The sequence below is a fragment of the Carettochelys insculpta genome, chromosome 2, assembly GCF_033958435.1.
Source record: "Carettochelys insculpta isolate YL-2023 chromosome 2, ASM3395843v1, whole genome shotgun sequence".
Taxonomy (NCBI): Eukaryota; Metazoa; Chordata; order Testudines; family Carettochelyidae; genus Carettochelys; species Carettochelys insculpta.
Window position 1 is genome coordinate 81,811,877 of NC_134138.1, and position 16,933 is coordinate 81,828,809.

At 44.9% G+C, this 16,933-nt stretch overlaps 1 protein-coding gene and 1 long non-coding RNA gene across 3 annotated transcripts in view; both read left to right on the forward strand.

Annotated features, from left to right (window-relative positions):
• The window catches only part of NOL4 (nucleolar protein 4), a 275,179-nt gene that overhangs the window by 168,031 nt on the left and 90,215 nt on the right, over window positions 1-16,933 (forward strand). The window lies entirely within an intron of this gene.
• LOC142008576 (uncharacterized) lies at window positions 8,757-10,328 on the forward strand. Its single transcript, XR_012644178.1, has 3 exons — window positions 8,757-8,886; window positions 9,035-9,152; window positions 10,263-10,328. It is a non-coding gene; the product is annotated as an uncharacterized LOC142008576 (long non-coding RNA).

Below are 16,933 nucleotides of genomic sequence, written 5' to 3' on the forward strand. Positions count from 1 at the left end.
CTTTCAAATGATTGTATAGGTCTTTATCCTATCCACCCACCTTAGCTGTCTCTTTACTAAATTCAACAGTCCCAGTCTTAATAATCATTAATCTAACTTCTCTGCAACATCCCTGTTCTCCTTGGAGATTGCTTTGAACTATGTGGCTGGCTAATACATCACAGGGACTATCCATTATAAAAAAAATAGCCAGACTGCATTCTCTTTCACCATTCTCCAAATGTCCAAATGCACCCTTCGTGTGGCGGAAGAATAGAAATGATCTGAGGATTCCCCTGTGCCTCTGTAATCCCCTCATAGGCAACGTGGCACAAAAGTACAAGAGTGCAGCTGAAACTCAGTCCCTGGTCATTCCCAACATACACCCCCTCATAACTCGAATGTCATGTGAGTTGGAGGTGTAAGTCATTTTCTGCAGCCAGGGAAGCAGCAGGAACACCTGGAGCTCCTTTGGAAACGTAAATCCTGGAGCTGGGGGGGGCAGGCAATTGGAAAGGGTTAAGCCTGGCGGTGGATTGTGGATGTGGGAGGGGACTGGGGAGTTAAGTCTGGGGTGTGTTAGGGCTGCAGGAGGGGCAGGGTGTGATGAGCTGGGGCTGTGCGGGAGGGGTGGGAGGTGAGCCAAACCTGGGGCTGCACAGGGAGGATGAGCCAGAGTCAGAGCTGGGTGCGGCTTGGGCAGTGTGCAGGAGCCGTGTGGGGTGGGGGTGAACCAGGGCCAGTGGGTGTTTGAACTGGGGCCACGTGGGGCGGGGTGGGGTAGGGTGAGCTGGAGCCGCACAGGGTTGGAGGGAGGTTGAACCAGGGTCGTACGGGGGTTAGGGGGAGGGGGGTTTGAACCGGAGCCACATGGGATAGTTTGAACCAGGGCTGGGGTGGGTTGGGGGGTTCTGATTAATCACATTCATGTGAGTTAAGTGCAACTCAAAATCATGCATTTTGAGGGTTTAATGCATAAACATGTCAGCTGTAGTCAGACCTGAGCAATGGCATCATTTACAATGATCATTATTGTTTGAAAAATGTGATTTCATTCAGAACCTCCCCCACCTCATAATCCAAGCAATGTATGAGGTAAAATCAGAATTATTGTTCAATAACCACATTTATATCCATTTCTTATCCATTTTAATAATGCTCTTGTAATACATTTAGGAGCCACGTGTAAGATGAAAGTTGACAAAAGTTATATTAAAAGACAATGAGAAAATACCTGATTTCCAACATATATAATAGTGATAGAGATTTAACTCAAACAGTTAAATGTGCGCCTATGGCAGGTATGCTGTTAAAGCCATGTGTAAATCATTGCAGGATGGAGGTTTTATTCTGAGGCACCTAGATTTCTGATTAATCATGATGAATGTATTGTTGTTCTCTGTTAGATTGTGAGTTCCCTTTCTGGAAGAACCTTTGGGTGTACCAATCTTTATCTTTACCGTGTCATTTATTTAAATAGAGTGAACCACTTCCCCTTTTCTATTATGTTTTTTCCTCATCTGCATTTTGATGATATTAGATTGACAATATATGGAAAAATATTTTTTTGATTTAAAATATCAGAAATCACAGTTATGTAGTTTTGTCACTGCTAGTCAGAGGAGTTAGAGGTGATTGATTTTATTTATCATAGATTAGGTCATCAGGCCAATATTGTGAAATGCATTATTATTAGTTCATACATTTAGACAGTGAAACTTGGTAGACAGGCCCATAAGATTTTTTTCCTTCATAAAAATTAGCGGCAGAGCAATAAATAAAGAACACTGCATTATGTGACTTTTCACTTGGATTGTATTATAGCTTTCTAATGTGCACATCATTGTCAGTTCCTCTTGCACTACAGAAATATGGGGCTTTGTTATAACATCTCTGAACTTGTCTCCAATTACATTGTTAAAGCTGCTGTCTTATTGTGGTCATATCTTGGCAGCTGGCTTTCCAACAACTGTTATAATGATTATTCATGACATTAATGGAGGACTGCCTAGTGAATAAATGGGCATTGCATCATGGTCAGGGCTCTATGCCCATTGAAGTCAGGAGAAGGGTTTCCCTGGCTGCTTGTGGATGCTGGATCAGGTCCTACACATGGTAAGAATCATGCTCAGCATGATCTACAAATGCAAGGGTAGCCAGTTCCACATTCATGTTCCCTGTGCCATGAATAAATTTCCCCCAGCCCTCTCAGGGTCAAACATGGATTCTGTTGGGATTAGCATCCTGCCGAGCATGGCTATTGTGGTGGGTTATAGGAAAAGAGGCACTCACTGAGATGCGTAAGTCCTGGGGTCTTTTTTTTTCAAGTTATGATAACATCCTAGCTCAATATCAAAAATCAGACAATATCAAGTGGGAGCCTCATTACAGCTGAGCATTATGTCTCTGAGGCAGTGGGAGATACAGTTCAACTAGTTGTCTCCATCCATGTTTTTTTGTTTAAGTGCCTGCTTGATGAGATTGTGGGAACTTGGGGGTCTTATGTCCTTTTCTAGAGCAAATGGTCTGTTCATGAGATGACAGTGGTCTTTATATACAGGCTATAGTCATTGATGGGGTTGCCTTATAAACAGTTACTTGAAAAGACACCTGAAAAAGGGAACTGGGAATCTGATATCATCCTCACCAGAGGTCCATTAGTGCATAGAAGATAGACCCCATGAGTTTGGTAGCTTTGAGTATGAATATAGTTTTTTCTTTCTTTGAGCTGCTGAAATTCTTTTTTTTCTTTCTCTTCTCCTTTCCATTTCATCGTCATCTAGTGTTTGAATTACAGTCATGCACAGAGCTTTCTACCAAGACTGGAGCACCAATTGCACATGCCAGGGAAATCTCAACAGCACCAGCTCCTTTACCAGGACCATTAGAACTTCTAGTTCATTGGCTGTTTTTGTGCAAAGAGTACTTTCTTTCTTTGTGCAACAGTCTGACTAGATGAAGCTAGAGATGTGCCAGCATATGAATTGTGAATTTGCATCAGGATCACAGTCATGGGTTTTGGCTTTGGCTTTTCTTGTGAAAAGTGTATTACTCTTGAAAGCCTCTCTTGCAGCTGGAACTCATCTTGTAAATAGGTCATGGCAGGAATCATAGAATCATAGAACACTAGGACTGGAAGGGATTTCAAGAAGTGATTGAGTCCAGTTCCCTGCCCTCTTGGCGGGACCAAACACCATCTAGACCATCCCCGATAGGTGTCTGTCTAACCTGCTCTTAAATATCTCAGCGACAGAGATTCCACAACCTCCCTAGGTAACTTATGCAAGTGTTTAACCACCTAGACAGTTAGGAAGCTTTTCCTAATGTCTAATCTAAGCCTCCTTTGCTGCAGATTAAGCCTGTTTCTCCCTGTCCTATCATCAGAGGCCTCAGAGCAAGCTGGGAATTTTTTCTACCCTGAAGTTTTACTTTGACCTCAGCTCTGCAGGCTGCTAGGAAATGCTTCTGAGAATTATGTTGATGTCTGTTGAATATTGGTTTTGATGATACAATAGCAAATACCTCAAGATCCTGTGGACCTGTTTTACACCCCTATTTTTTGCTTAATTGTAAGGCTAGTAGAATCTTCAGTATGAAATTCTGTTGGGCTGCCGTATTGTCTTTTAACTGATAGGGATAGGGTGATCATCCATCCCATTTTTGGTGGGATGGTCCCGCATTTGGGATGCCAAAAAGGCATCCCAACTTATTTTAGAAAAGGGAATAATTGTCCCTTATTTTCTGCCAGCAGCTGTGCAGGGAGCCCACAGATGAGCCTGCTTTCCCCTTCCCTGGGGCTCGTGGAAGTGGGAGGAGTGTGGGCAGTTGCCCTGTCCCTGCTGCTTTCCCGGGGCTTGGGGAAATGGGGTGAGGAAAGCACCACAGCTGCCCCATCCCTTCCGCTGAGGCATGGGGAAGGCAGGGAGAAGCACTGCAGCTGCCCGGTCTCTGCCTCTTCCTTGGGACTCTTGGGAGTGCTGGGGGCTGCTGCGACCTAGGGTTCGGGGAGTGCGGGTGGCTACTGCCTCCTTCCCAGCTTACTGGGGCCTGGATGAGCAGAGAGAAGCTGTTTACTGCCTCCCCATATCATCCTGTCCTGTATTTGGGACAGGGAGATATGGTCGCGCTAGATAGGGAGAAAACAAAAATCATGGTACAAGGTAATGTTCAGAGTGACATTGGACTCTTCAACATGCAACAAAGTTATGATGAGGTTATGATAGAGGTATATAAAATCAAGACTGGTGTGGAAAAATTGAATAAGTAACGAGGGGTCACCAAATGAAATTAATGGGTAGCAGGTTTAAAACTAACAGAAGGAAGTTTTTCTTCACACAGCGCATAGTAGGCCTGTGGAACTCCTTGCCGGAGGAGGTTGTGAAGACTTTAACAGGGCTCAAAAAAGAACTAGATAAATTTATGGAGTTTAGGTCCATCAATGGCTATTAGCCAGGACAGGTAGGAACGGTGTCCCTAGCCTCTGTTTGTCAGAAGTTGGAAATGGATGCCAGGAGAGGGATTGTTTTTGTGACTACCTATTATGTTCACTCCCTCTGGGGCATCAGGCATTGGCCTCTGTCAGAAGACAGGAGAATGGGCTAGATGGACCTTTGGTCTGACCCAGTATGGCCATTCTTATGAGGCATGGTGTTGTTCCAGCATGACACACACCTTCTTATGCCACAGGACATAAACAAATCATGCTGGGGCTGAACCAGCCCTAAATGTCCTTCTGAATGGTGCTGCTTTCCCCAATAAAGAGAAAAATCTGGGAATTCCTTCAAGTGCCCGCTAATTGTAATCAGATTAATTCCATGTTCATTGTCTTTGCTTAAATTACTAAAAATATTTTGTGTTGTGCTTCTCAAGTAAGAAATAGAAATAGAAATAATGTGGCATAAAAGAGGTATTTATCCTTTGGGGTAGAATGCATCCATTGCTCACAGTCTTGGGTAAGGATTTTCTGATTGAAAGCTATGCTACCCTAAGGAGAGCATTCCCAGATCTTAGGCATGTTCAGGGTTGGGAGCATAAGGGTTTAAACATATCTGTGGATGGTGGAGCCTGCAGCCCCCAGTGTCTGCCCCTAGCTCTTGAAGAAGATTCACAGCAAAGGTTCTTGGATCTTTCTCCTCCATTCCAGCTCACCCAGAAAAAAAACCTGGAGACAATCTACCCCTTCATCTCTTTCTCTTGCAACTCATTTTATTTATGTTTGTTAATGCCATAATACTGTGAAGAGTTAGCTCTTTATCAGTCTACTTTTAGCTTTACTCTTCCCTGCTTCTGGGAAACAAGAGGACTGCTGAACTAGCTCCAGAAATTAGTCTATTGTCCATTTTTGGAGAAGATTGTATAGTTCTAAGAATGCAGCTTTTCTGGTGGTTTTTTTTTGGGGGGGAGAGAATATGTGTGTGTGTTTATATATATAAATTTGTCACTCTTTCTAATATCGGTAGACAATGAAGACTACTCAAGTGCTGCCTGGTAACCATTCAAGGCTACCTTGTTCCATGTGGCAGACTGAATCTTTCCTTTGAGAAAACAATATGTTTGATGAGGCTCTGTGATTGTCAAGCTTTAGTTTGAGGAGCTGCCTAGATCTAAATTGTTTGACAGAAAAGGATTACTTAAAGAAATTAATCAACTTGATATACAGGCGCTAAATAGCTAGTGCAGTGTTTATCAGTAACATGGAGATGCTCTAGTGAAAAAAATTATGTGTATCAAATCTCTTTGTCTGTGATGACATCAGTTGAATGTCTAATTCCTCTCACACAGAGGCACACTTAGTACCTGGGACTCAAGTTCAGAGAAAACTCTTGACAATGAGATGATATGTTTGCAAGGCATCTGTTACAGTGATATAAATTCACAGTAATCCTATTAAGTCCATGAAGTTACTGTAGATCTGTGCAGGTGTAATACAAAGCAGAATGTGACCCAATCTGTTTGTTAAGTCCTGCCCTCCTATTATACTGCTTACCTTGTGGAGAGAGTCTTTTGGAGTGACTTTACATTTTCTCTGATTTTTTTTAAAAGTATGTGATGATCTCTCGTGAAACAGTGGTGCTATTGGTTTCAATTTGCTTGCACATTGCTCATGACCCAGCTATCCATTCTGTGAACTCATTTGCACTTACCTTAAGAGTCACTACTCCCTGGTGCTGAAGTAGAAGCAATGGCAACATCAGGAGATGTTGAGCTCTGTCTAACTACACCTGGATTTAGCAGCCAAGCGAGAACTTGGATGAGGGTGAAAGATATTGAAGCAGCAGTAGCAGCAACAGAGGTAAGGAAATTCTGGAACTCCTAACTGATTCTATTTGTGCAGTCCACGGCTTCATTAAGCTGTGAATGCTGGAGACCAAGTCTGCACCATGCATTTAGCTCTCGGTTCTAGTGTCGGCTGGGAGCTGTTCCAGAAGACAAACTTGATTTGGGCTTTGCATTTGCATTAGAATTCTCACCCCCTGTTTCTTATACATTTACTCCCCCTTCCCCACTTAAGAGGCTGATTTCTGCAGGACGGTTTCTGAAGTGCAATCAGATCAGCTGGCTCAGAGCAGATGTCTCCTTCTCTCTCCTACTATGTTCCTGCTCTTCTACAAGCTGAAGATATATGGGGATTCGGGCAGGCAGGGATTTCTGGTTGCAGAAGATCCTAATTACCATTCCTGGCAACTGTATTTAGTTTTAATTTTATTTGTAGCTAACAAACTGTCATTTTTTACTTTGCAGATGTCAGGAGTTGAAGAGCTGGCCCTCAAACCACTCTCTGATACGTAGCATGGTATCTGGCTACTTCCTATCTACTTCATAGTCTTCCAAAACTGTAATTTTATGTGAAGTGCCATCAAAAGGATAAGTGTCTGTTTGTGTATAATACCAAGAGCCAGCCATGAGCGGAGGAAAAAAACCAATGGTGCCTCTCATTTTTATGATTAAGTGTTTGTAGGTTTTTTACATAATATTTTAGATATTTGTAAATAAATTGTGTTTGGTTACTAACTACGTTAGTGTAGCTCTTTTTTTAAACAAGGAAGACATTGCTCATATTTTCTTGAGCAAAAGCAGTCACATAGTTTGTTGGCAGTTTGACACTTCTTCACATCCATAGTGCTTCCTGTGGGCAAAATGCTCCCTCCTTCCTACCCACTGCAAGACTAAGTAATGTTTATTTAGAACTTTCAAGACCACATGACTAGGCAGGCAGCCTAAGGACCCAGAAGATCTGGCTTCTCCAATATCATTACCATTCATAGAAGTCCCTGGAGTCAAACATCTACAAATACCAAAGAGCAAAAAGAAAAGTAGGGTTGAGTGTTCTCTTCAGGTCTCGCAAGGGAAGTACAGCCTTGTTCTATTACTCAGTGCATTGAAAGAGGTGAGCCCAGAAAAGGTAGTCTGCAAATCTAGCTGAGGTGAAAGAACTGATTTATTTCCTGGGGCTTTTTCTTGTTTTGTTGGGAAAAATTATCAGTTTGGAAGTAATTTTAGTAGACTATATGTTTTTTGTATTTCTCCTTCAATAATTCCTCATTTTCACTAATAGTGTTTTAATCTTGACTTCCCCTTTTGCTACTGCTATTTCCATTCCATTTCCCATCCATTCATTTTCCCCGCCTCCCACCAGTTTAGCTTCCTAGAGAGGCGTTGATCAGGTTTGGTTCATATCATCAAAATGGACAGCATTGATAGATGATACAGTCCATTAGGATCAGAAAGCCATCACTACTGATTGTGTGGTACACTAGAAAAACCAGAAAGATGGACAGATAATGCTATTCTCCAGTTGAAGGATCTTAATTTTTGAGAGTGATATTTTTGTGAGATTGTGATATTTGCAGCCTGGCTTCAATACCTGTTGCTTGTGTTAGGTGATGTCTGTCAGGGGCTACCCAATGAAGATGCAAATCAGCACTTTGCAGGGAAAATTTAGCTTGACGTAGCAATGCAGCCCTTTGACACTTAAGTCTCTGCGACTCCTGAAGCCTACATACAGCCTAGATGCTGGTGATGTCCAGTTTGAAGAAGGTTCTGGCTAGGCACTAGTGAGATGAGAAGGGGAAATAGACCTTCTTGTGATTCAGGAACCTGGCGAAACCTGCGTGTGGGTGGCTTCTTTTGATATGTTCATCTGCAAGTGGTAGAAAGGAGGTAAATAACCCAGAGACTTAGTAGTTGACATGCAGTTGTTTCAGAAGTAATTATTAACCTGGCATTCACTAGCACAAGAGTAATCAAAATACTCAAAGAGTGTGAAAGTATGCCATTTTAAGATCAGAGGCTAAGGATGTATACAGATGTGCAGACCCTGAAGGGTTATTTTCAGATTTGGCTTTCTAGAAGGATTCATTATGGCCATTCAAGAGAGAATTGGTGAATTGCAAAAGGTACTTTAATATTTCATACATTTCTTAAACAACCAGACCTTTTTGATGGCAACATCACTTAACTGGGCTTCCAAACTGTGTTTCTGTTAAATATTGCAGGTCACATCAGAAGGCAGGTGTTGGATCTAGCCCTGAAACTTCTTCAAGCACCTGCTCATTCCTATTTGTCACTTTGTGTGGTGCTATCACTCCAAGTATCCTGCCCACCTATTTCAGCCTGTGATTTGCTGACCCTTTTCCTATCGCTGTCCTGCATTTCTCCCTGGTTCTGGTGGGTGTGCAAACTTGTGTGTGCTCTGTTCTCATGCTTCTCTTATCCCATGGTCTGAAACGGCATCAATCCGGATGTGTGCCATGCAAAACAGTACCTGTGCCCTCACACACAAGGTCATCATGGTGGCAAGCTGGAAATGTGTCCGGAGCCACCAGATACCCTACCCATGTCTGCCCACATCACCCTGGGATCAACAGTGACAAACAACACCACCTTTCAGGCGTGGTGCTCTACCAGGTAAGTTTATGTGTCTTTCATGTATATTTGAACTAAAAGCAAAATGATCTGTCATCCCTGTCTCTGTTTTACTTAATCAGTGTTGGGTACTGATGATGCACTGACATTTTTCTGCTCTTGTGTTTTCTTTGGGCACCGTCCTTGGCAGTGAGAAGGATGTATCTTCATCAGGGAAACTCCTTGACTGACCCAGCACCTTTGCCTTGTGTGACTTCTACCGGAGCTGCCAGGACTGCTTTGCATGTCAGAGGAAAAGGGGAAGGCAGGTAGCTGTCTGAGAAGCATGGAGACGTAAATGAACTTCTTTGGCGCGATGGGGTGGTTGGTCCCATGTTGTGTGTTCTCAGTCACATCCCTGTGCAGTGTTCTCTGTCTCTGTGCTTAGGGCAGAGTGGATGCTCTTTCAGCTGGGGTTGGATCCTTTGGACAGTCCCCAAGGATAGGCGTGTGTTTTCCTTGCCCTCCTTTGATATGCAGTGTGTCTGTTTTACTGCAGTTAGCTTCGGCCATAACACAAGTTTTGTCCCTAACCCAACTCCCAAGCACACAAAAAACCCGCTAGTTCAAGTTAAGTGTTGCTTTAAGCTCAAGCCAGACAGCCTATAGGGGCAGGGGTTGGCATAGTTCTAACAATGTTGGTACTTGGTCTGGTAATCCTTTGGGAAGACAGCATCCTAAATTGCAACACCTTATCAGCTGCTAATTCGAATGCCCTGGATAGCTCCAGAATTGCTCAGTGTGGTGGTCACTGCTCTTATTCCAGCTAGTGTGAGTGGAGCAGCTAGATGGTATGGACCAGTGGCACACCTGGGATAGGAAAAGTGGGTGGGCCCAGCTATCAAGTGGGCCGGCAATGGTGGGAAGTCGGGAGGGATGTGGAGGCCTCCAGAGCAGCCAGAAGGATTAGGTATGGAGGAGGATTCCAGTGCCATGAGGAAGGGAGGGGGAGGGATCCAGTGCTCTGAGGAGAGGAACAGGAAGAAATGCGGGCTTTGACCCCTCCCTTCTCCCGTTACTGCTCAGCAGGCAGTCCTGCCGCATCATTCCCCTGCTGGCACTGCACACTGCTTCCCCAGTTTCCAGCCCCAATACTACCCCTGCCCAGAGCTTCCTCCCTGAGGTTCACCCTCTGCGGGGCTAGTGCTGGGCTGGAGACCAGGGCAACAGTGCAAGGTGCCAGCAGGAGACAATGTGGATAGGCTGTGGGCTCCAGGGGCTCTGACTCTCATTTAGGTGGGCCTGCGTGCCAAGGGGGTGTCCTGCAGCCCATGGCCTACTCGGGCCCACCCATAGCCATGCCTCTGGTCCTGACTGTGATAACTGCTGCAGGGAGTTAAAGCCATTCATTTCTCACCTTTTTAAAACTTGTTTTACAGATGGAACCCCGGGGGATTGCACCTGTTCCAACGCCTGTAGTAAAAAAACAAAATAAAGTTCTAAAAGCCTTGCTGGATCCTTGCAGCTGAGTGGGCTGAGGGATGTATGGGGGAAGGGTGAGCTGGGACCAAATGTGTGCTCTTAGGACAATCAGGAATGGGGTTGGAGGGAGAATCGTTGGTAACAAACTCAGAGGTACCACTATGCTCCTTCTGAGTTAGTAGTGCCTCAAGTATGCCCTGAGCCATACACATAAGTGCTGGCAGTACCAGAGTCTTTGCCGTGCTCACTTGTTATTTTCTTGGGTTTTTAACACTTACAGAGAAAAGAGGAACATTTTTATAAACCAGAATATGTGATTATAAAGACACAAAAAAATGGCAGGAAAATTGAAGAGTGGGTGTAGTACTTATTTTGAACTGCTTTAAAAATTATTATTTTTATTTCATTTGTAATCCAGCAGTAACTTCTTAGGCTTCAGAATGACTGCGTCCCTTTCAAATTAGGGATGATGCAAGTCTGAATGAATAAAGGGATGTCTTAATAGTTCTTAAGCTTTGTGCTGAAGGATAAAAGAAATTGAACAAGAAAGTTCTAAAGGGACTGGACAGGGTTGCATCAGGCAGTGGCCTGTCCTACCCTGCGTGGCGGGGAAGGCTTCTTCCTGGCAGGGGGTGTAGCCGCAGAGGCCAAGAAACTTCTTTTCTGCCCTTCACATTTGTACAGGGCAACTCCCCACCCCAGATGCCATGCGGCTGGTGAGCTAGCCCTGGCCCCAACCACACCACACCACGTGTCAGCTGTGCATTGTGGCCCAGGTTCCAGACCACAGCATGTCCTGGCCTGCATGAGGTGAAGGCTTCTGTGCTTCATGTTTTCTGGGACTCACCAAGCACTGGGGGCTGGCTCCCCCAGTGGCAAATATTTTTGGGGGCTGGTTGGCCCCTGAGAGGCAACACACACCAGGACAATGGCTCTCCTACCAGCAGATATTTTCAGGGGTTCATCCCCTGCCTAAGCACCCACAGACCAAACCATGTCAACTGGTTCTTCAGCTGCCCCTGCCAGCTGTGTTTTATTGGGGAGCTGTCCCCCAATGGCAACTGATCAAAAAAGGTCCCGAGGTTACTGGGGGGGCTGGCCTAACAGATGGCAGCATGCATTTTTGGGGATGCCCCCCCCCACATAGGCACCCACAGACTGAACCATGTCAACTGGTCCCTCCGCTGGCCCCTGCTGAGTTTTTTTGGTGGGCTAGTCCCTGGCCCCTGCTCTAGTACTCTCCCTTCCCAAAGCCTGTGGCTCGGGGGAGCCACAGGCTCAGCAGTGGCCTGTTAGCTGTATTTTCACTGCGGGAAAGGTAGCTGAGTGACCTGTGTTGATAGGGCACAGTCAGCTGGGTGCTCCCAGAGCACATTTGTGAAAGGTTCTTCAGGCTCTGAAGCCCTCATGTTTGGTGGTTTTCCCCTAGGGATTCCCTTCTTTTTTTGTGAATAATATGAAGACTGGGGACTGTATGGCCGTGTCTACACTAGCCCCAAACTTCGAAATGGCCACGCAAATGGCCATTTCGAAGTTTACTAATGATTTCAACGCTTCATTAGCATGCGGGCAGCCGCGGCACTTCGAAATTGAGGCGCCTCGCCGCCGCGCGTCTCGTCCCGACAGGGCTCCTTTTCGAAAGGACCCCGCCTACTTCGAAGTCCCCTTATTCCCATGAGCAGATGGGAATAAGGGGACTTCGAAGTAGGCGGGGTCCTTTCGAAAAGGAGCCCTGTTGGGACGAGACGCGCGGCAGCGAGGCGCCTCAATTTCGAAGTGCCGCGGCTGCCCGCATGCTAATGAAGCGCTGAATATGCATTTAGGCGCTTCATTAGTAAACTTCGAAATGGCCATTTGCGTGGCCATTTCGAAGTTTGGGGCTAGTGTAGACGTAGCCAATGAGATTAGACCCAGCTCCCTCCCTCCATGCTGATATTAGTTTAGTCTTCAGTAGAAATATGTGAAAGATATGGAATAGCACAGTAAGGAGTCTAATTGCTAAAGTGTCTGGATCCCATGAGCTGGGCCACACTAGGACCTTCATCACAAAAAAATAATAAAATAAAAGGGGGAAACCATGTTCTTAACTCTCGTGAGGCAACTTCAGTTTAACATCATAGTCAAGATAAGACAGTTTGTGATCTTTACATCACTTAACAGGTAGTGTTATAGATCAGGAAGCTGAACACACACCTTTCTGTGTAGACAAGTCCTAGACTGTCTTTCCACAGCTCCATCTCTTTAAAACTCTAGACTGTGAAATTTGCAAAGTGGACGTGAGCAGGGGATCGAAGCTGGGCTTGATGTTTCCTCTGCCAGCGGTGGATTTCAGGCATGTAGTAATTCAGAGCTCATACCTTGAATTTACTTGCATTGATCTGTTACTTAAGCTGTGTGGTTTAGAGTCAAAGATCAGCACTATTCAATGGTAGATGTTGTCTGATTTCCTTCTGTAACTTCAGAGAACCAAAATCATGAGGAAGAAAATGTCTGCAAAGTTTTACCTCAATGAATGTCATCTTGTTGGAATGTTAACATGTACAATAGTAAAGATCACTGTCCGTTCAGCAAATCAAATGGTAGTAGTCCTTCTTAGCAGAGCTATTTTTTGCCTTTAGTGAAAAGTTTTAGGTGATATGTGTGGCTACTTTAAATTTATCCTTTCTACTTTTTCCTTGATACAGAATAAAAATTTGTTTATGTAAGACATGAACACATTCTTTATATATAGACTGTAGAATATAGCACCAGACTCTTAAGAGAGAAGACAAACTTGCCTCTAATTTATGTATCAGGTCAGGGAGCAGAGTCATTGAAGGGGCAGAAGTGATCCTAGGTAGCAATATGGTGATAAGACAGGAGTTGTCCCAAGTTCTAGCAATCCTATAGTACAGTGGGCTTGAATTACTCTTTCCTGAGATAAGTTTAAAAGGCTGGCTCTTTTTTGGAGACCGACTTGTGGCAACAACTGGTGGGAAAACCACTTTAAAGTAGAACATAAATATAACTCCCTTTTTACCACCTGGGGAATACCTGAGGGAAAAGTTTGTAGGAAGAATTTGTCCAGAGCAGTAAGTGTAAGGGCTGGGGAGAGTAGCAGGCTTCTTCCACTTGTTATTTCACAAATATTTCTGTGCATATGTGTGCATGAATGTATGCCTTTTGTTCTCTAGATTTGTGCTATTGGACTGCACATTACTGGTTAAAATTAGTTCTGAACCAGGATAGTCCCAGTTTCAGGGATACACTACCATCACCTGAGGACCCATGGGGAACTCTGATTATGTATAGCACCTAGAATTTATCTATAATTAAAAACAACTTGAAGCTTAATTTGTCACACACAATGTCTTATGATCAGGCCCTAGGTAGGTAGTAAGTTGATAGAAATACAATCATTCACAGACATATTGCTTTATATCCATTAATCAGACATAAATTTCTTAACTAAAAGTGGCTTCTTGGCTAGTAGAATCTTTTTTAAAAAAATTATCCTATTAGGTCATCTAATGAAAGAATTATTTCATGCCATCAACATGTTTTCTACAATCATTACTTTACAGCATGATTGCAGGCCAGAAAAGCTAAAGTGAAGTTATACAAAATAAATATAGAAAAATTACCTCTCAGTCTCACTCTATATTGTGCTCTGCATACTAATGCCATGACAAAAACTCATACGTGAACATATTTCAGGAAAATAAGAGGTACATTTTCAAAGCAGTAAAGAAGTGATTCATAAATACATGACTCTTCTCTGCATGGGTACCTTCCACACAGGGCATCCTTCAGTCTGCATAGACTATGGATCACGCCCTTCGTAACTCCATTTAACATCGTCATTTGCAGCGTTGACTGTGACTGTGGAGGCCCACATGAGAGCGACAGTCCTTGCTACATCTGCTGCATATGTAGTGGGTGTCTGGCAGGTCCTTGCTGTCCTTTCTACGGGCTCGCTTCTCCTCTGCCAGCTGTCTGATCTTCATTGCGCCCTTCTGAAGGCCCGTGTGTAGTTCCTGCTTCCAACTGCTGCAGTCTTCTGCCAGCTCTTCCCAACTATCTGGGTCAATGTCTACCTCCTTGAGGTTCCTCTTACAGACGTCTTTGTAGCACAAGTGGGGGCGTCTGGGAGGTCTTTTGCCAGAGGCTAGCTCGCCATACAGGATGTCTTTTGGGATCCTTCCATCATTCATCCTGTGGACGTGGCCAAGCCAGAGGAGCCACCGCTGCCTGAGGAGGGTATGCATGGTTGGAATTCCAGCTTGCTCGAGGATGGCGTTGTTGGGCACTCTGTCCTTCCATGATATCCCAAGAATGCACCTGAGGCAGCGCAAGTGGAAGACATTCAGCCTCTTTTCCTGGCGAGCGTACAAGGTACAAGACTCGCTGCTGTAGAGGAGGGTGCTGAGGATGCAGGCTCTGTAGACTTGCATTTTGGTGTGAACCTTCCACACAATGCTTCAAAATTCACCCCATGTTGAGAAAGTATTTACAAGGTACATAGTAGCTCAGGGGTGGCCAACCCGTGGCTCTCGAGCTGCTGCAGCTCTTTGAGCCATTACATGCAGCTCCTCAAAGCCAAGTGGCAGGAGTGCCATCTGCAGCTCTGCACATGTGCCCCACTGCTTGGTGGGAGAATTGCATGGTGCCAACAGTGGAGGTGGCAGCTCTGGGGCAGCATCAGCGGTTCTGGTGAGTTGCCTGCATTGAATTAGAGTGGGGAGCTGAGGGGTGCCTGGCTCTGGAGAAGAAGCAAGGGACTGAGTTAGAGTTAGGGACTGGGGGTGCCTGGCTGTAAGGGAAGGGAAGGGCGTTGAACCATGTATTCACTCAATCTCTTGTTGAGACTTTGTACTTGATTTGATGCACTCCCTAGCACAATGGATATACAAATTCTGTCATGGGCAATAGGGGGGTAATGCACAGGTGGTGCTACCCAGCTACTCCTGTGGGACATGTCTGAATTAGATAGAGGAGCTTCAAAAGGAGGAACGAAGATCAGTTTGGAGCAAACAAGCAAGGAGAGGCAAACTCCATCCTTTGCTTCTGGAGCGAGGTCCAGCTAAGTTAAGAATTTCTCAGCCAATTGATACCAGCAACCTGGGTTTCTCAAAGAAAGGAAGGACGTGTTGTGGAACATAAGAATGGCCATACTGGGTCAGACCAAAAGTACATCTAGCCCAGTACCCTGTCTTCCGACGGTGGCCAATGCCAGGTTGCCCAGTACAAATGAACAGAACAGGTAGTTATCATATGATCCATTTCCTGTCACCCTTTCCACGTTTCTAACAAACAAGGGGCTGGCGTCACCATTCCTTCCTATTCTGGCTAAAGACCATTGACGGACCTATCCTTCATGAGTTTATCTAGCTGTTTTTTTAAAAAACCTGTTCAAAGTCCTGGCCTTCTCAACATCTTCTGGCAAGGAGTTCCACAGGGTGACTAAGCACTGTGTGACAAAATACTTCCTTTTGTTTTCTCTGTCTGTGTGTGTGTGTGTGTGTGTGTGTGTGTGTGTTATGGGAACAAGTAAATAACTTTTCCTCATTTACTTTCTCCTCACTGGACATGATTTTATAGACCTCTATCAATCCCTTACCCCCTTAGTCTTCACTTTTCTAAGCTATAAAGTCCCAGTCTTATTAATCCCCATATGGCAACCTTTCCATACTCCTAGTCACTTTTGTTGTCCATTTTCTGAACTTTTGCCAGTGCAGAGATATCTGTTTTGAGATGAGGCAACCACATCTAACGCCATAGTCAACATGTGGGTGTACTGTCGATTTATACAGTGGTAATAAGATATTCTCTTATTCTTTATCTCTTTTTTAATGAGTCTGAATATTCTGTTTGCCTTTTTGACTGCTGCAACACGAGTGGATGATTTCAGAGATCAGTTCACAATGATTCCAAGATCTTTCTCTGGAGTGTTAACAGCTAATTTAGTCTACATTATGTTGGCTCAGGATAGGACTATTCTTTGACAGTAGCCTGTGAGTCTGGCTGGGGGCTCACAGCTTTACAGACACTCCCTCTGAGGGTACAGAACTCACTCTTCCTTGTGATATGTCATTTATGGGCTACGTCTACACGTGAAGCCTACATCGAAGTAGCCTATTTCAATGTGGTGACATCGAAATAGGCTATTTCGATGAATAACGTCTACACGTCCTCCAGGGCTGGCAACGTCGATGTTCAACATCGACGTTGCGCAGCACCACATCGAAATAGGCGCAGCGAGGGAATGTCTACACGCCACAGTAGCACACATCGAAATAAGGGTGCCAGGCACAGCTGCAGACAGGGTCACAGGGCGGACTCAACAGCCAGCCGCTCCCTTAAAGGGCCCCTCCCAGACACACTTGCACTAAACAGCACAAGATCCACAGAGCCGACGAGTTGCAGACCCTGTGCATGCAGCATGAATCCCCCGCTGCAGCAGCAGCAGCCAGAAGCCCTGGGCTAAGGGCTGCTGCACACGGTGACCATAGAGCCCCGCAGGGGCTGGAGAGAGAGCGTCTCTCAACCCCCCAGCTGATGGCTGCCATGGAGGACCCCACAATTTCGATGTTGCGGGACGCAGATCGTCTACACGGTCCCTACTTCGACGTTCAACGTCGAAGTAGGG